We start from the raw sequence: 21,105 nt of genomic DNA on the forward strand, positions 1-21,105 counted from the left end.
TGATTCATACTGGACCTCTAGTGAGGGCATCATGACCCAACAGTAACAATGAGTCTTGTGCTTCACTGAAGAGGCCTCGTGCCTCTCATCGCTGGTGACTTGGGGGTCCTGTACTGCCTGCAACTCTGACAGCAGTGACTGTTAGAGTAGTCATGGCTGATCATGATGATGAGGATCAGCACCTCCAAGTCTGAGACCTGAAGTCCTCTAATGGAAATAGGAGTAGTGTCCTCTGCAAGTTGGGAATGAGGTCTTGTTCATGAGTGAAAGGTGGGTGGAACGGGAGATGGAGAGGTGGTTCCCTGCAGTGTCTGCCGTGTGAAGAAGGAGCCCAATTGGAAGATGAAGCGCTCAGGGTACTGGTCGTTCTGCAGTCCAGCGGTGGTCATGAGTTGTAAATAGCGACTTCGAGACAAAGATTATTAATACCAATAGTTGAAAGGAGTCTCCGTCACAGGGTGACTGGATTCTCCCTTAGACAGCTGAACTGCTGCTTCTCCACAGTGAAAAGAACCAGATGAGGTCATCTGTCAGGATGTTTCCTGGGTGTCTCGCTGGGTGGGGTTTTCTGGGCATGTCCACCAAGAAGAGACCCGGGGGAAGATACAGGACAGTCCAGAGAGACCGTGTCTCACAGCTCCTTTGGGAGCATGGTTCTCTTGGGAAAGCATGAAGAAGTGGATGAGGAGAGGGAAGTCTGGCCCCGGAAAGCAGATGGATCTACTGGTGGTCTTTCAGTTATATAAACTACTTTGAAAGAGTCCAAACTGGTCATCTCTTCTGTAAACTGGCCAAACTTAGAGATACTATGATAATGTAAAACACATCATGGTGGGATAATTTACAATTTATACTAATCTTTATTCTCAAACATCTATGATCTGTATTGGTGTAAACTGGTCCTGCATGACTAAATATCATTTCATTGCTAACATTGATCACTTAAAACAGAAAGGGTCTTAAATAAGCTGTGTAGACTAAACTCATCCACAAATTACTGGGCCTTGATATATTGTCTAAATTTTTCACTTTTCTATGGTGGACTAAACTGATTTTCCTCGTGTACAAAGATCATTAATGAGGAAAGCAGGGTTTTAATTGCCTAAAATGATCTTTAACAACAGTAACCAAAACAGCAGCAGTTTTGTAATGTTTGCATATGCAGTGGATGTTTAAAACCACTAGATGGCGTCTGAGCTCCAGTCAAAACCAGAGGAGAGTCGACTTTATGAACTTGACTGTTGAGCCAGATTTCATGTAACATTATTGTCTGCTCTAGTGTTTGTCTTGTCTTATGCATGAGGAGCATGTGTGTTTGGGAAGAGCTGGTAAAGCTTTGTAAAGTTTTAAGTGAACACATGTTTATCTTTATTGTCAGCCATTGATGTTGTCCTGCCTGTTCAAAGCCTGGGCCTTGAACCTGCGCTGGTGTGTAAGCTGAATTTATGAGCAGACTAAATCATGATGCAAATGTTACATGAACATTAAAGATTGAACACCTGCGTTCAAACAATTAGCACAGAAAAGGTACAAAAACAGCTATGAATCAGCTTTTAAACTTTTTTTGTAGTTTTAGTGGTGAGAAAAACTGTATTCATCAAGCTTTAAACCCATGTGCGATCCTCAGAATGACTCAGGGCCAAACCTAGTTAGGAGATGGACATAACATTCTTATAAAGAAGAGCCTACTGGTGTGATTGGGGGGTCCCGAGGTGCTTCAAAGCCCTCAAAGAGACAAAGTCCCTCCAGCATGTCCTGAATCTTCATGTCATTCCCCCTGAGGGAGATTCATGGAACACCCTGGATGGATGGATGGATGGATGGATGGATGAATGGATGGATGGATTCCATGTTGTAGAACACAGATGTGTCCATGCCCAGCATGGGCAGGGACAACCCAAAGTCAGACTCTGCAGAGAACGGCATGACAGAAAACAGGATGAGTGAATGGAAACACCCCCGTATCATGTAGAATTGTGACCGGAACCTTAACCGGAACTGGCTAAACTGTTTGGACCTGCTGACGTCTAAGGACACTTGTCCCTTCATCAGGAATGGGGCATAAAACTGCATCTCAGGCTTGTTCATGGCTAATTGAAAAACACAGAGTGATACCATGTCAACATTCAAAGTATCAAAAGAGGCAGTAAACGCCGCCAGCATTGCCTGTGATCCATTTAGCCTTTGCCTGCAGTTCAACACCAAACACTCCCTCTTCCACTGGCCCCTCTTACGACAAACATGGCAGACTTTCCATAACTCAAAGAATCTCATGCTCTTAAAACACTGCTGGAAGTCCCAAAATTCACCAACTATCAGCTGACACATTAACGTGATCCTGGATGAGCTCATACCATTACTATCGGCTCAGGGACTGTGACTAAACAATAATGTGACTGTAATAAAACAAAGAGCAAGTTTCGAAGTTACAAGGTTCCATGAGGTCTTATGACGTGTGACGCAGAAGCATAGATGATGCCTCAATAGATGTATATTTATTTTATTTCAATTGAAATGGTTTTTTTAATTGCCTGTACTGTTTTTCCCATTAATATGATGTATAATACGTGTATTTAGATAGTTATTAAATTATTAATAGGATATTTAAAGGTAAAAACTCAACTTGCATAGAATTTTGGGTTACGCTACGGCGTAGGAACCAAACTTCTTCCTGAACCAAGAATGGCTGTACATGTATTTTAACCAGTACACCAACATAAAGCTTAACCAAACCGAATGTCACAATAAAACAAACACCAGGCTGCTGCGGTTGGATTGGCCAGCTCCCACACTGGAAAGCTTGGTCCTTTCATGGCATATGGAGACCCTGGCCTGCTGTCTCCAGTCTGCTTTCAATACCAAGCCCTGCACCAAAGAATTTAGCCAAAATATAACCACAAGGCCCATGAAGGCACAGTTCTAAAAACATGTTACCTTCAACCATGATTGGCTTTTTTCACTGGTAAATTAGATTCGATTGTAACATCATGTTTCTTGTATCGGTGTTGTCATTCCTTCATCTGTAAAAATACATTTAGCTTGAAATATTAACAAAGATTAACAGACCAATGTTGGTCCTGCATGATCTGATCAGCTATAATGATGGAGTTCTTCTCTTTTTCCTCTTTATCTTTCAGCCATTTTCTTCTTTTCTGAAAATACTTCCTCTATGCAGGATCTTCTTTTTATGGCATCAGGTGTGTTGGTCCATCTGAGCAGCAGCAGCAACAGTCTGAAAATCAATCTTGTTTGTTTGCTTTCACCAGACTGTATCATTTCTTTGGCACTGTCTCCTGGATAGGAACCTGCAGACCTGGTTAAAATAGTTGAGGTCAGCATGTCAAACACAGCAACCTCTGTTGCCACACGTGACCGTTTGGTTCCTCCTGGTTGCCATAGCAGCTGAACAAACCTGTTATTTGTATTAGCAAATGTAGCAACAGCATGATTTTTTTTTTTTTTATCTTTCTGAAGCAAGTGGATGAACTGACTCATCCTCAGCTGTCTGAACTCCAGCTGTTGTCCCAAAGACAGAGATGGATGGGAACTCTGGACTCTGCAGGATCTACAGAGGATTTAAACAGACATTTCTGCTGCTGGACAGACAGAACACCCAAAACAAACAGTTAAATAAAGAAACAGAAAAAATGCAGCTTTCCCAGAGAATCCCCACAGCATCAGAACACAACATGCTGTTACCATGGCAACAACCAGGCAGCATCTATGAATGTATGAGGGAAGAGGATCTGAGTCAGAATTGGGGTTTTCCTGTAAGGGTGCATTAATGGGGAGATTCCCTGATCCAGGACCAGTTGACTCGTCATCACTGTGGGAGATTCTGAGACTCACAAGGATTCCTGCTGACTCAGTGGTTGGCTCCATGGTTGTATTTGTTGTGGATTCTGAGCTGAGCTGGAAACACCAAAACCAGCTGCAACAGATCACGTGTCAGCTTGCCTCAACAAACTCAACAGGTGCACAGAAAAGATTTTAGATGTGAAGATGTGGCAAGAGACACAGCAAGAAGTGTGAGTCAGTGTTTGCTTGGACTGAAGTGCAGCGTTGTAACGAAACCCTGATGAATGAGGGAGCTGTGAACTCCCAGCTGTTCACGCCAAATCCTTAAATCTGTTATACCACGACGATCACGCCATCTTGATTCTAACTGCTTGATGCAGAACGTGCAAACCATAGACTGTATATAGAGATGGACGTAACCTCCGTGGCATCACCCATAGGTTTCTGAAGTGGTTCCTACCATTGCCATCTTGGCAGGGGCATGCGCGTCGTCTCACTCGGAAAATACAAATATGGGCAAAGAGGTGGAGCTGAGAGGCTGGGGGCTGTGAGCATCATGGTGGATGATTGACATCGAGCGAACTCCGAGCTAAGAGCTAACCGAGTTAACACCGATATAATGGGAGCTAACCAGCTAACGGAGGTAAGCGGGCTAAAGCTAAGTCACGTTGTTGTTGTTGTTCGCGGTTGTTCTACGTTCTTCTGACTTAAAGCAGGAGATTAGTGCCTGTCAATCAAAAGGACATGCCCCTATATATGCCGAACTTTGAGATTAAATTACTATTAAAAGGGCAAGTTAGAAAAAAATTCACTCCCCCCACAGTTGTAATGAAGGTAAACCTGACCTATTCAACCTAAAATGGATTTTTGTACCAGGCTGTAAGCATGTTTATTTCTGCCGTGAAGTTGGTCTTTTTAACATGGGAGTCTATGGGGATTTGCTCTGTTTTGGAGTCAGCCCCTAGCAGATGAAGGGGGAACTGCAGTTTTCTGTTTCTGTTTCTTTTTACCATCTTTCTTTTACAGTCTATGGTGCAACCTCTAGTGTCCATACAAGCAACTGCAGGCGAAGTACAGAAGTCTCCAACTCTGGTCCTCATGAGCTGCCATCCTGCAGGTTTTAGTGTTTCCCTGCTGCAACACACTCGACCCAAATCAATGGCTCAATACCAGGTGCAGAAGATGACAAGAAGATGCTGGTGAAGTTTTTTATTTGAATCAAGTATGTTGTAGCAGGAAGACACTAAAACCTGCAGGATGGTGGCTCATGAGGACTGCAGTGGGAGACCCCTGCAGTAGTACAACATATTACTAGTACTACTAAACTTTGGCAGATTTTTGTAGTTTGGTGCTAAACTGGTAAAGGCCTATTCATACTCATAGCCAAAAACAAATGCACTGGACAATTTTGTTGTTTATTTGCATAATTTGGCCCGTTGTCTGGGCCTTTAGGATCCGTTATGATGTTAATACTTGATAAGGTGGGAAAAAAAAGATTTTATTGAATGAATTAAATCAGGAAGTTTATATGTTTTCTTTGGTTCAGGATCCAAACATAGCATGTACTGATGTGAAAATTTTGGCCAATACCATAACCAATGCTAACTGATTATTTTCTACAGGTTAGGGGGATTAAATTGCATACAAGATGAAAGTTAATGTTAGCATCATTATCTTCTCACCATTGTTTGTAAATTTCTCAATGGTGGCTTTTCATGACATATCAAATTACAGGTGTTGAATGATTTGTCCTGGCATCATCCTTTCATTACTTTGAACTTGCAAGTATTGCACACTGCTTTTTGGGTTTCTTCTTTTAGCAGTGAAAAAACACAGCTCTGACATTGCTTCTTCTGCTTCATCCCACAATGATGTGTTGCATTACTATAATGGCAAATATGCAAATACCACAGAAACGGCTCTTGCAAACTGTATTTTGACATAACTAAAATGTCCTCCTTTCTTCAGACTTCCCCTGAAGCCACATCTCCAAAGCACAGAAATGAGCATTGCTTGTTCCCAAGGGTTCACGAGCGCTAGATAGAGTCCTTCACCATAATGTCCCTTAAGTTTAAGTGTGTACTTTCATTTCGATTAAGTGATTTGTGTAATTTAGCTAACCTAGCTCTGGCTCTCACTTTGTGGCCTTTACAAGTATTCCAAGCCTCTGAGAGCGCTCGTCATCCTGTTTTTTAGGGAGAGCCTGAGGAGGAGACTCATTTCGGCCACTTGTGTTTTTGATCTTGTTCTTTCAGTCACTACCCACAGTTCGTGACTGTAGGTGAGGATAGGAATGCAGATTGTCCAGTAAATTGAAAGCTTCCCCTTCTGGATCAGCTCCTTCTTCACACAATAGACCTTTGCTCCATCCTTCCTTCACTCGTGAACAGGACCCCGAGAAACTTAAACTCCTTCTCATTCTTATCTGGAGAGGACACCCCTCTTTTTATGCTGGGGACCATGGTCTTGGATTTGGAGGTTCTGAGACCCAATTCTGAGGTTACCAAACCAGATCCTCTAGAAATTCTGTCCAAAGAAGTTCTGAACAGAATTGGTGATAAATAGCAGCTTTGGCAGAGTCAAACCCTCACTGGACATAAAACCAACTTACTGCTGGCAATGCAAACCAAGCTCTGGCACCGGTCGTACAAGGACTGGAGCACTCCATGGAGCACTCCATGACCAGGATAAAAAGCCACACTGCTCCAGCTTTAAGCAGTATAGGACTAAATCGTCCTGGAAAACATCTCCTACCTTCAAGGTCAATATATTGGGAATCCCTACTTCAAATCGCTGCATAACGTCATTTGCATCTTCAGTTAAACCAGTAAGTCCTCGTTGAGGTATGTTCCTGACTAGTGGAAAGCTGTTACATCATGTTTACATTCAAAGACCAACAGATCAGTTGACAAGAGACCTGTTGTTTCCTTCTCAGATTAGCCGTTAATGACTTTCTTTGATAGTTAGTGTGTGAACAACTGCTGGTGGAGTGTTTTTAATGCCTGGAAAGGCAACAAACACCTGAGCAGGAAAGTCAAACATCCAGAAAGCAGAAAATATCTTGTACTAAATGAAAGCCTGTGCAAGCTTTAAACACACCTCTGTGCTGCTGGAAATGAAACACTGAGTCACACAAGCTGCAGGTCAGAGATCAGCTGTTTCCACCCAGAGCAGCAGGAACCAGAAACCAGAAATCACACAGAAACATGCAGTTAATATCAGGATTGCACACACCACCGAGGTCTCAAAGGACAAATACATAATACACCAACACAACCAGCCACAAATCATCATAAAGAGACGCCAATGTCCACCAGAGACAAAGACTTCAGAGATGGAGCTGCAGTAAAAAGACTGAGTCATTGTGAAAAGTCAATGCTGAACTGATTCTTCATCTCTGAAGCTCCACCCCTCACGCCAAGCTTGTTCTCACATGACGACCTTACAAAGCAAACACATCAGGTCTTCATTTAACTTCATCACATCCGGCGCTCAGGCCCCTGTATGAGCCACATGTAGCCAGAGAGTCTCATGAGTTCAAGCAAAAACCCAGCAGAGTTTCTTCCTGACGTCTCCTCAGACTCAGTTCCACCAACATGGACCTGAAGAAACCAGAAAAACCTGAACAAACAGATCTTTGAGGCTCCTCGTATGTAATCCATCCTGATGTGAACTTGCAGGGTGGTGGAGGTGGTGGGTGGGGCGGTCTGGAGAACATTACACTAAAACATCTCTGAGGGATCTGATGGGACCTCCTCTGACAGGAAACAGATGTGGAGTGGGGGGTGTGGTAGCTGTTAGTTTGGGGTCTAGCCTCCTCTGCATGAGTCTGATCAAAGTCTCAGAGTTCAGATCTCAGATTTCTTCGTCTACTCTGTGGTTTTACTGAGTTTTCTCTAATCCGTGGATCAGGTGGAGCTTTGAGTCATTGAACTTTCCTTCCTTCTGGACTGCAGTGTTTCCCATCATGCACCAGTCTCCATCACGTGTTCATCATATGATCTCCTCTTCTTAACACTGTTGATAAAGATGTGATCACGAGGAGAGAAAGATGGAGTGATGCAGGTCCAGAAAAGTTTCATTTCCATCTGCTCTCTAAACAGTTTTAGTTCCTCATATGCTGAAAAATTTGGTTTTCCTTCCCTGTGCAGCGATGCAGCATGGAAGGGAAAAATCCGACCATTGGTCAAACCAGCCCCCCCCCTCCTCACTTCCTGACCTTCATAGTCACACTAACCATTGTGTGGAAAGCAACACTTTACATGATACCTTCAGGGAAACTTGTCTGTAAAACAGGGAGTTTCCTCCATTATGAGAGTTCAATTTGACCCCAACAGTATGTCAGTATAATGAAAGTAAAGCTTTGTGGATTCAAGTCTTTTGTTAGTTGTTCATTATTTTCATTATCGCTAAGTTTCGTGTTTATACCAGACCTGATGAGGGAAAACTGAAGAAGAGGGAGCATAAAGAGACAAAGACATGACAGAAAGAAACCAAAAACAATTGTACAAGAGAAACCAGACAACCAGCTGATACACTTACCCGAATACTCAGCGGAAATCCTCCTGCTGCTTCTGGGAGACAACAAAGCAGGTAATCATCAGGAGCACCGATAACAAACTACCAAACCAGAAAAGAAATGAAAACATATCTGGTGATTAAACCTGCAGAATGACTCGGTAATGTTTGAGCGTCTGATTACTGGATGCAAAATATCATTTTCATGTTTAATGAGGTTGAACATCTGACTGGATTCCTGCAGGAAATGTGCCTCCATGACTTATGGCTCCTCAGAGGAGTGGGATTTTTTATGCATGTCATGGTAAAAGTGTGTTTTAGCTCTGGTTTGGTCTCCTCAGCTGCTAAATCTCCCACTTGCAGATAAAAGCAACAACAGATGGAACGCTGATGGCTTTTCAAGAGTCTTCTTCTGTGCGGTGACAACTCGCTGCCTGTTTGCTGGTTCCACCGATTAACGCTGTGTGTGTGTTCACTGGGACGAGGGCGTTTTCAGACATTCCTGTTTGTCCTCACCTGACTCTGGGCTCTCAGCCAATCAGCTCCGCAGCTCAGACACGCCAGGACCAATCGGCTGTGGTGCTTTCCAGGCCGATCCCGGTGGTTTGGATGGAGCCCCCCTCCTCAAGCACAGCTGCACCAAGCTGTAATTTAATTTTCTCTTTAATGATGGTGATGAGAGCAGCAGATTGGAAACATGTGGAGGTAATAGCGATGAGGGGACGAGCTGTCCATGAGAATAAAGACAGACAACAAAAACACACTTCTAGGTTACATGTACAAGCAGTCGCAGTTTCAAGGCTTCAAGTGTCGGTAAAAGACTTCATCTTGGTTCATTCTACATTATTTCTAAGAGAACAGTTCAGCTTAAATCCATTTTTACTGAGTCCAAAAACCATTAAAGATCTTCATTTAACGCTCGCTGCAGTCTGAGCATCTTTCTTTAAAATTAAAGCAGATCAAAACCCCAAAAATCGCCATGAGTACATGAGTTCCCATGCTGTTTTTACTTCTACTTCACCACATCTGACAGCTTTAGTTACTTTACAAGTGAACATTTCTGAACACAAACATGCAGAACATATACCGCATGGTTTGTAATAAATTCAACAATAAAACAGTTTATACAGAAACAAGCTAAACATAAGCTGATTATGCAGCAAAGTAACTGGAAACTATTTTAATAATTGTTTGGGGCTGTTAGAGGGACACACCAAATCAGATCGATCTCACTGAAGAACATGGAAAATGCTACAGTTGCCATGTGTTTAATGTGTTGTTTTCTTCTAGCTGCAGATTTGATCACATTTATGAGATGATTTTGATGTTTAATAGCAGAATTAACTGGTTCTGCCGATGCAAAACAAGCTAACATGCCACACACACATTAGCTTGTCATTAGGATCAATAATATGAAGGTTTTGTTTATGACTGGTGATATAAATTCTCTTTTAACTATGTAACAGTGTTTAACATGAAATTTGTACGGTACAACACACAGCTGAGCCAAAACACAGGAAATGAGTGGGAAACATCTGCCTGTTTCTCATTAAAATAAATTATTCCGAACTTGACATGAAACTTAATTTTAATGCACCGCACTTCATCTTACACAATTATGCTCATCATTGACTGGAGTTTGTGAAACTTCTCAGAGAGCTCGGGGCTGTTTCACTGTTAGAAAACCACAAACACAAGTTTTATGGTTGGATTTTACCGTCTGTATCTTCTTACATGAATAAACTCTCTGCTCTACAGATTCTCTCTGATAAAGGATGGATTTGTTTTGTCGTTGAATCTCCATCTGATAAGAGACAAGCTGGTTCCTGAAGTCAGCTGCTGGATCTTCATCACCAGCATTGGTTCTACATGCTAAAGTAAAGTATGAGGTGTTGGATCCCAGATTCCCCAAAAATCTCCAAACCTCCCATCAACCTGCCAAGAAACACAAAGCATCCCAGGAACTGGGCAGCAGGGCTGGGAAATTTCTGGACTGGCCACCCTCAGCTCCACACTTCATGTCCAGGCTCAGCAGGAGGATTTCAGCACATATTCACTCATTTTTCCACACAGAGCAGGTGAAGAGGATTGAAAGTGTTTCACGTCCAGTCTTCATGCATTTCCTCTGTGACTTCACTGGAAAATCCCAAACTGTTTTCGTAAATTTACTGAGCTCTAAAGCACTCTGACTTACTTTCCATGCTCCATAAAAACCAAAACCCTGCATAAAAACCGCAGAGTAGAAGAAATATTTACACATTTTTGTCTATTTCTGGCATTCATAGTATTTACACATCTCTTAAATGCTACAGAAATAATCAGTTTCGGGCAACTCATCTGTTGTGTCAGTCAAATATTTGTGGGGTTTGTCTTTCAGACTTCATAAAAACCAGTAACATGTATGAAACCTGCAGACATGCACAAGTATTTACATTACATATTGACGAGTTAAGGACAATCTGCATCAAGCCTATTTTATCTACATAATAAAAGTTTTTGGCAGTAAAGGAGACTAACGATTGTAGATTTAATGACATAGGCAGGATATGTACCACAGACCAGATGGTTAATATACAGCTGCTGTTTAATAAGGGTTAGGGTTAGGTATGGAATGAAATATATGTCTGCCTTACTGTGTGGAGTTTCCATGTTCTCCCTGTGTATGGGCGGGTTCTGTCAAGGTTCCCAAGACATGCATGTTGGGTTAATTGGTTAGTCTAAATCAGGAGTCTCTAACTCTGGTCCTTGTGAGCTACCATCCTGCAGGTTTTAGTTTTTTCCTGCTACAACACACTTCACTGAAATTAAATGGTTTTCCAGCAACTTGTTGTCACCTTCTGCACCTGCCTGGTAATAAGCCATTGATTGAAAATTGTCCCTAGGAGTAAGCGTGAATGGTTGTTTGTCTCTCTATGTTGGCCCTGTGATAGACTGGTGACCTGTCCAGATGTAACCTGTCTCTCACCCAATGATTGCTGGGGTAGACTTCAGGTCCTGCAACCCTGATTTGGACTAAGTGGTTTAAAAAATGGATGGATGGATATTTCTTTATTTTTTAATATAAATTATGATTTAAATGTGAATTGTTACATCTTGTTTTGACTGACATGAATGTGATTTTCTCTCTGATTGCATATCAAGACAAAAACCAGGTGGAATGACCCTTTAGAGAGGCAGCAGCTCTTCATGCCTTCATCGTGGAATGAAGCGATCAGCAGTGTACGTGAAGAGATTCCCGATGGGAACATGTTAATGTCTTCAGGATGCTGAAAGTTTCCAGTTCTGGTTTCCACACTGAGTGCTGATCATTTTCCTCTGACTCTCTGCTCTCTCCAATCCTCCGTCTGGTCTGAGAAGAGACATCCATCAGAAAGATGAGGCATCCATCTTGTGTGAGTGCAGGTTTTATAGGAGGAGAAACGGCGTAGTAAATCAGACCGAGGTGGTTAAATGGCCTGCAGGCGTCATTAATCTTCATTTCAACTGTGCTCTGAAAGGAACAGTTAACCTCAGATTCACCATCAGGAGGGACACCTTCTTTTTCTTTTACTTCTTCTGAGCAAAAACAGCTTCTTTTATTGTAAAATAATTCTGGTTTCACCTCATGGAGGCCTTTGTTCTGACGGCTTTTTGTAAATAAAGTTTCCTTCGCACCATGTGTCTTGAACAGGAGCTGTAAAGGTCGTGTTGACATTCGGAGCTCAGCTGATGCGTGAAAGGCGACCTGACTGACACCATGTTGAACTGCTGTGAATGCAGCTCTTTGTTTCTGCTCAACACCTTGAATCCACCTGAAACACTGTTTACAGTCAGAATCCTGACAGGTGATGCAGGAAAAGCAGCCAGATGAGGCTTCGCGTTCGGCCAACTGATGACAGCTGATGGAGCTTTATCTTTATAGAAACATGACAGGCATTTATTTGCAACTTCAGGATTTCTTCTGGCTCCAGTGTTTGTCCCAACTTGTCTCCATTTGACTCCCCCAAAAATTCACAACTAAGATATCTGTTTCATCCTTGCTGGGATGTGATAAAAGATTTAGTGACACTGAGGTGCTGAAATCTAAACTAAAACAGCATCATCTGGAGACATGATACAGATCTGACCAACAATGCTGTAGTTTCCATCGCAGGAGTTAGAAATCACCTCTGAAAACTGCAGTGAAATTGTGGGGAAAACGGACTCTTTACTGGCGCAAAGGGATCAAGAGGCGCAGCAGATCCTGAAGGTGTATGTTTAAACTCTGAACAGCTAATTCTTTAGAAAATAGCAAGCAGCTGACTTACAATCATCATCATCGTTCATGTTTGATGATGGCAAAGAAAATGCTTTTTCCTTCCAGTGTTTTTCTGGTTTAAAAACACTGTCAGGTGTTTGAAAGTCTTAAAGTCACTCCTAAAGCTGTCATTCTGATGGGATCTTCCGTGCAAATGATGTTTGTTCTCATTTAGCCAAGGAAAATTCCAGCGAACACAACCTTTATTGATACACAAAGATAACCTATGGACAAGGCATCCAGACATCCAGCATCTCAGATTCTGATCCCAGATTGGTTGGTGTGTACATTAATGAACTTTCAATTATATCATTCAAATGCTGGCAATAAAAAACACATATAGACTGTGCCAATCAAATGTTAATTACATTCAATTGTTGGTTATGTTGGTCAAATGTTGGTTATGACATCAACAGAGTTTGAAGTCAAACAGAATGGTCAAAGGTTATTTTTGGACCCAGATCAGTTCACTAGCTGCTGTTTATAAAGTCCTGGTGTTTGCTTTGGGATTACTTTGCTGTCTATATACAGTATCTGTGACTTCAGACCTAAACTAAAGAATCCAGAACAGAAAAAAGACAAATCCAACTCCACAGTTCAGTGAAACTTGTTTAAACTACCGTCTGACAAATGTTACTTACATCAATGAAAATGTGCAAATTTTCTTCAATCAGACATTATTCAATTCACTTCAGCTTTATTAGTATAGTGCCACTTCACAACAATGTTGGCACAGGGCACTTTACATACACATCTTTTCAAGCCAATTCATATATAGCCTCTAATAAAAACCAACTGATTGTATCGAATCAAGACTTCAATCCAATCCCCCATCCTGAGCATGTATGAGGCGGCAGTGGAAAGGAAAAACATCCCTTTTAACAGGAAGAAAACATCCGGCTGAACGCAGCTCAGGGAGGGCAGCCATCTGCCTCGAATGGTTGGGGTGGAGAGGACTTTGGAGGGGGTGTTATTGCGCCAGAAGTCTGGCACTGACATGGCTCTGCATAATTTGGTGCCAACATGTCAAAGTGTGTCTGTGAGGGCAGCACGAGCTGCCACACAGTAAAAGTCTTGTAACTTTTTTTCTCAATTATGTAAACACTTTAAAGATACACTTTATCATACACTTGGTTAACTTATTTTGTCACCTTGTCAATTTGCTTTGCTTTCAGTTAATATACTTCCAGTTCCTGTTTGGAGTTCCCAAGCCTGCCAAAGAAAAGAGTCCTGGCTGTACTAGAGCTCCTTAAATCAGGCTGAGGCCTAATTGGGCAATACCATCTTTTTTTAGGAGGGAAGTGTAGGAGAGGTTTAGGTTCTTCTATTGATTTGTCAGTTGTGCTTTGCATTATTTAGGAATTTCAGATTGTTCAGTTTATTGTCGTAACTGGTTACATGTAACACTTTTTTATAAGTTAAGTTTATGCTATAGTTGGTATAGAGTATTGTATTGTCTTCCCCCCTCGTGTGTCAAAATGGTCTGATCAGCCAGTGTATGTATGTGTCCCTTGTGCGTCAGTTAGGTAGGTCAGTTAGTATTTGAGTTCCTTATGTTAATGCCTAGGTTGATGTTTGTTTTCTTTGACCTCTTTTATGGGCCCAAAATTATTGAACTAAAAGATTTATTTTGACATTTTTGTTAAATAAATGTAGACATTATATTTTTCTAAAAAAATTCCTTGTGCTTCTCTGGTTTTTTCGGCTCGGTCCCTCACAGTGTCCAACAACAATGCTTCTACATCTGGACAGAGGAGAAGCATCACAGAAGTAAACCTAACCCGAAACCTGTTAAAATCACGTTCACCGAAAAAAATCACAGCTCCCAAAACGGACAGAATCAAACAGGAAGTTACATCGACAGCAACAGTCTGAAAGCAGCATGAGATGCCTCTGCTTGTGTCAGATTGTAACCAATCAGTGATCAAGACTGAGTTAAACCAGTGTTGGATCTCACATTGTTTGACCTGATCAATGCTTCTTTCTCTGGTTTTTATATTTGAACATCAGTTTCTTCAGCTCTAGATCTGTACATGAATGTTGTCTTCTTGTCCTCATTTGCTCTCGTACACTCAACAATTATTTAGGAAAAAAAAAACTACACAATATGTTTGACCATTTGAAAATCCTCCAACCAAACCTTAATCTTAGTGCATTTCCAGGTGACAGATCTGAATCAGTGATTGGGGATGTTTGGACGCCTCGCCCTTGGGCCATAATCGTGTTGTCTTCAGGCGGCAGATTGATAACGGCTGTGCTTGCTGGTATTTTCCTCTGCTAAATGAGAACCAGAGGACGTAGAACTGAGCCTCTGCAGTTCTTTTAAACACGGGTACAGCACACTCACGTGAGGCCTCATGTGGCTCTGAGGCCCTCGGGAAGCCAATTATATTTTAAAAGAGCTTTTTGAACAAATTCTTAGAGCTATAAAGAGCTCCGTGTGCTGCCCAGTTCAAGTTGGCTTCAGGTCGACGTATCATCTTGTAAAATAAGCTCAGAGACTGTCCTCGAGCCGAGATGTTTACTGCCCTTGTGTCGTCAGATCTGCCAGTTTACAAGCCAGAGCTGTGCAGAGGCATTCTGTCAGTGCAACGAAAACACTCCACATAAGTCCCCTATAAGCCTAATTACAACCACACACACCAATCGCACAGATGTTTTGGAAATGAACAAAGTTCTCGTCCTTCTGCACATCCAAAGACCTCCATTAAGACCCTCCTGCTGGGACTTTCAGCCCACTGATAACCACAGAGAAACCTCACTTACTGCTCAAAATGTCAGCTCAATCTCTCCTCAGCTGGCACTGCTTCATGTCTGTTTCAGTCATCAGCTTCCTGGACCCAGTGGACCGGTTTGGACTGGCCCCCGGCAGGAGATCCAAGGGCCAGCGCTGATTAAGTGATGTCTCTTGGCCGAGTTGGTTGGTTCAGGTTCAGGCTTTTGTTGGAAAGCAAGAGGAAAATCTCTGTGAGAGCAGATGCAGAGACATGCAAAGGAACAGAACAGCCGAGACACAAGTAAACAATATGGTAAAAACAAGTAAATAACATGACTGTTTTTCCTGTGAAAAACAGATTGCATTACACAGCTTTCTGTCTGTAACAGCAGCAGTGGATACTGATCCCACGCTTGAAATTCTGCTGGTTTTGATCAACAACTGATGCCTTTGTACATGTTTGTTATCTCAGTGCATGCTAGTTATGTCAGTCCCATGTAATTTATCTCAGTCACATGTTTATCTCAGCTTCATCATTAAAATGGCAGATAAGTCAATCAGTTATTGATTGTATCCGTCATGTTTGCAATATCAAATTATTATGTCATCATTATCATTATGTCATGTTTTGTTTAGGTTTTTTCGGCTTGTATCACTCAAACATTCATTATATCAGTAAAATTTCAGGTATGTCAGTTGCATATGGGGTATATCAATGAGTTGTAGGGCATGTCAGTCAAATGTTTTTTATGTCAATCAAATGTTATGTCTAACAATTATCAGGTATTCCAGTCACATGTTGTTTATTTTAGTCATGTTTGTATGTACATGAACTGTAAATCAGGTTAATCAAATTCTTGTTATGTCAGTGATATGTTCGCTATATCAGTCACATGTTAGCTATGTCTGTGACATGCCAGCTATGTCAGTCACGTGTTGATTATGCCAGTCACATGTTGCCTATGCCAGTCCCATGTTAGCCATGTCAGTGACATGTTAGCTATGTCAGTCACATGTTAGCTGTCAGTCACATGTTAGCTATGTCAGTCACATGTTAGCTGTAGCAATCACATGTTGCCTATGGCAGTCAAATGTTAGCTATGTCAATCACATGTTAGCTGTAGCAATCACATGTTGCCTGTGGCAGTCAAATGTTAGCTATGTCAATCACATGTTAGCTGTAGCAATCACATGTTGCCTATGGCAGTCAAATGTTAGCTATGTCAATCACATGTTAGCCTTGGCAGTCACATGTTGGTCATGTCACTTAAACATCAATCATATCAAACAGTTTTTGGTTCTTTTATTTAAATGTTGGTTATTTCAGTCACAATCTAAACAACTGACAGTTTAGTCTAATTTCTTTCTTATTTTGTTTCAGAAAAATTTCTGATAGTTTCTAAACTAGTTTTTCACTGCATACTTATGTCTATCAGCTGTGTTAAACTCCAGAGGTTTGATGTGCAGCTGATAAAGATTCTCTGTGTTATTTCTTGAAAGGGTGTTCAAAATAAAATGACGTCACCTTTGATCATGTGGGTATTGACCAGTGATCAAATCCGACATTTCACAAATGATTCCTGAATTTAGAAAAATTATAAAGCAGCACAGAGGAAGAAAGCAGATCAGGAATGAAGATGGCTGATTTTCCTTGGAATTCATGGGCAACAGATCCTGGACATGGACTTGTTAGTCTTGGATTATGTAACTTGGATTATGGTTTAGCTGGATACAGCTCTGCAGCTGAAGGACAAATGTCTCCTCAGGTTCTTCTGACACATGGACATCCTCCTGGTCCACGTGTTGCGATGTAAAGTGAGCTCCTCTCTGGTTTCTTGCGTCATCTCATAGATAAAATCAGCACCGGGATGAAGAGAAAGTACATTTGCTAGACACAAATATTCAGAAAGTTATGTTCTTGATGCAAACTATCAAGCATCTGTCAAACTCAAGTTGGTTCCAGGTGGTCTGGAGAGAAAACTGCTGTGAAACCTGAGCTGAGCTTCTCAAACACTGACTCAAGTTCCCCATATGGAGGGAATGTGCCTTTTACCAGGAGAAATTCTGTGAAATTTAGTGTTATGCCTGTTAAGGAGATGGAAACTAAGACAAACTAAATGCAGTTCCCAAACAACCCACAATCACTTTGGTTCCTGAATGCATCGGTTCTTTTGTGTAAGGCAGGAGAATAAGATGAGAATAAAACAAAGCTGCGCAGCGGTGCGTAAATCCTCTCACTTCTCTTGTTTCTGCAGAAATCCGGCTTCTCCTCCAGCCATGTGTGCCTGTCTTCTTCTTTTTCCACTGAGTGGCTCCATGTGTGCTTTGATGAACTGATCAGTATCAGTTTCTCACTGTCTTCCTTTGCTCTATATTTTCACCCTTTTAGCAAGTGTCAGCTTCAAGTTTTTCTGATTGATTTAAACCAAATTAATTTGTCTCAGTGCGGAACATTGCCTTTGCAGTCTGCCAGGTTTAAACTCTGGAGAAAGTTGCACCAATGAAACAGAGTTGCACAAATGGCAACTGTAATGTCATGTCGCTGTTTATTGGCTCTGGGAGGCCTCATTGCTGTAAAACTGTAAAGATTAGTTAAGATTAGACTCGACTTGAACTAAAATGTCTAAATTTAACGTAGTAAATGACAACAGGTCAGTTGCTGGTGTGATTTCCATAAAGATTCCCATAAAAACAGCCAGCTCTCTCAAAGAGTTTGATCTCTGACCCCAGCTGCCAGATTGTGATGGCCCCAAAGAGACACTTCACTTTCAGAAACTGAGAGTATGCTTCAGATTATGAAATAAATACCTGAAAAAGTGACAGAAGTGTTCTTAGTCCTAAAGAGAAGTGTCCTAAATATATGTGCTGCAGTGAGTCTGAGTCATGAATGAGTGATGAGGCGATCTGTGGCCTAATTTAAAGCCCTAAACTAACGCTGAGGCTAAATCTCCATGAACCACGACTCAAAGATGCAGAAAGCCCCTCACTGACTTCATGAAAACCTCTGCAAAAAATATTAGGTGGAAAAAATCATCACCTTCTGTAGCGTTATTAACCCTGGAGCCTCTCGCCTCCGCAGCATCCAGGGTTTCCCTGACTCACACAGTCCTTGTCCTTCATCACATCCTCCCATCATCCTCCTCTCAGCCCAGCCAAGTCTGAATTTCCTGAAACAAGGGAATCCCAGGCCAGATGAAGAAAGAGCTCCTCTGCATCATAACTCATCGGCAGAGAAACTTTGGGGAGGAAGATGGCAGAGAGAAATGAGGAAACAAAAGGACTTTGTTTCAGCCTCAGTTTTTCAAGTCCTCTGATCTGGAATCCAAATTAAAAGCCTGGACGAGTCCAAGAGGCCCATAAACTCACACATGATTCATTATCATGCAGATCTGACTTTGTTGCACCCCCAACTTTAACGTGACATGAAGCTACTGCTCAATTAAATCTGCAACTGATGACAAGGAAATAAACCTTTGACATCCAAAGTGAGGTCCAAAACAAAGCTTAAAGTAACCAGAAACATGCTTTCAGCTGAAAGAAGGACACGTTGCTGCTTTCTCTGGTTTCATGTTAAGCCTGACACATCCCACTCTGAGTCAAATAACATCATAAGACTGGGCCTGATGTCTGGCCCTTGTCAAGGACCCGCTTGTGGTTGTCCTGGTTGGTACCTCGCAGCTGACTTGGAACTGGTGTGGACCACTGGGTTGCGCACTGGGTTTCCTGTTATTCGTAGTCAATGATCTGAGTATCAATGTGTCGGGTGGTAATTTGCATTTTTAACAGGGAGACCAACTCTTTTATTGGGGACTGAGTCCCATAAAAACAGTCTTTGTTGCTGTCTAGTACACACAATGTCGCCTGAAATGTGTTGTACAGGCACAGAAACCTAAGTTTATGTTGTTTAAATCTAGGATGAGATCTGATCAGTGACCATCCTCGAGGAAAACGAAACACAGTGGTTTACACTTATCAATGGGTGTACAGACTGAGGATTTATTCGCTTTCATGTTGTATGCGAAGACCCTTTTGAAGAAACTTAAGAAAAGCGGCATTTGGCTGACAGCGCTGCCTGTGATTATGGAAATCCTCTCCATGCAAATAATTCTGCTGTGTTGTCAAATGACGGCTACTGTTTAACAAGTTTATTACAACTCACCACTATGAGTTAAACTCTTGGATGGGACACCTCTGATTATTGTTTAATGCTAGTTCTGCTGTACCCCAGCTTTCTTTGCTTGGTTATTAGAGGGAGGCAGAAACCAAACGGTCCTCTGGCCTTGCTATGGATTGTGGGCTGTTATATTTTCATGTACAAAGTATTGATATGGGTGAATGGTACTGATGTGAGATGTTAAACAACTCTAACAAGTCCTGGCGGAGTGGATCTTGTATACCTCATGGGACTACAGGAAACCTCTGAAAGGCTATCCTTTTGAAGATCATCCAAGGGAAGATCATGTGCCTTGTGCATCCCATTGTCTCTGCAAAGCCCTGGTTGTCTTTCCTTGGGCCATATCTGAATGATTTTGGCCAAATTCTGCATTTCAAACTAAAAAGATTTAATGAAGTACTCAAGCACCTTGTTCTAGATCATGAACAACAATGACAAAGTTTCCATTGACACATCAGAACCAGAGGAGGTCTAACTTCTACTAGGTGATCATGACAATGTTTTAGGACAGCAGAGATGCAGGCTTTTTCAACTTTCTACTGATAATAAGGTGGATGCTCCCTCTCTTCTTCGGTCTAAAGCTTGTTACATACTCCACGAGAAGCAAGAACTGAGTTTTCGTTCTCGACGCTGCAAGAACAAGAAAAAACGTCTTGTTCGGCAGGTCCATACATACTCCACGAGAAGCACGTCAGCAGTGGGGAGGGATCACTGCGGGGGGCAGATGTTTGCTTTCCTGTGCAATGAACCCCGTTGTTACCTCCGCCGAGAAGGTTGTTTTCCCTTTCGTCTTTTTGCTCAAGATAACTTAAAAGGTTACGGAGGGATTTTTATAAATATTTCAAGAGTTGTTGCAAATGTAAAAACGAAAAACTGATTAAATTCTGGTGGTGATCCGGATCACCGTTTGGATTCTTTAACATTGTGCTTGGCGTAGGTTTCCTCTATCCAAGTGCTTTTCTAGTTTCATATTTAACAAGCAACTTCGTCCGTGGCAAGGCGGGTTGTGCACGTGGCTGGCTCCGAGTGTCTTAATGCTACGTGTAAAAATGTTCGTATTTTCTCACCACCTTGATCAGCTGTTTTATCAAAACAATCCGTTTTGCCGGAAACAGCAAACACACGGAAGCAAAAACTCCGCTTCATGCTTTCTCTGTGTTAACGATGCCCACCTCCAATGTCCGACCAATCACACGATAATTCTCGCAGCCCCGCAAGAAAAAAGTTCTGCCAGCCCGGTGTGTCAAGAACTGTCCTCAAACATGTCCGTGAGAACAAAATGAGGTAATTTTCTTCTCGGAGCCTCGAGAACAAGAAAAAAGTTCTCGCTTCTCGTGGAGTATGGAACAGGCTTAAGACTGGCTTTTATTGCTGTGAATAATAATAGATGCCTGCTGCGACTTCGGGAACTGTATGCTCACATTTTCCTCCTTTGACACAAAAAACATGTTTGAATTGTTTTTTTATGTAACCGTATTTATGACAACAACCTATCCCAGTTTTGACTGCAGATTTGAGACAACCTCACAGTTTCACCCAGACCCCCCCTGTCTGGCCTCTAGGAACGACACAGAGCTGGTGAGTGTTTCCAGGTGACTCTATAACATCACTGTCACCTGCAGA

The sequence above is a fragment of the Telmatherina bonti genome, assembly GCF_933228915.1.
Source record: "Telmatherina bonti genome assembly, chromosome: 24".
Classification (NCBI taxonomy): Eukaryota; Metazoa; Chordata; class Actinopteri; order Atheriniformes; family Telmatherinidae; genus Telmatherina; species Telmatherina bonti.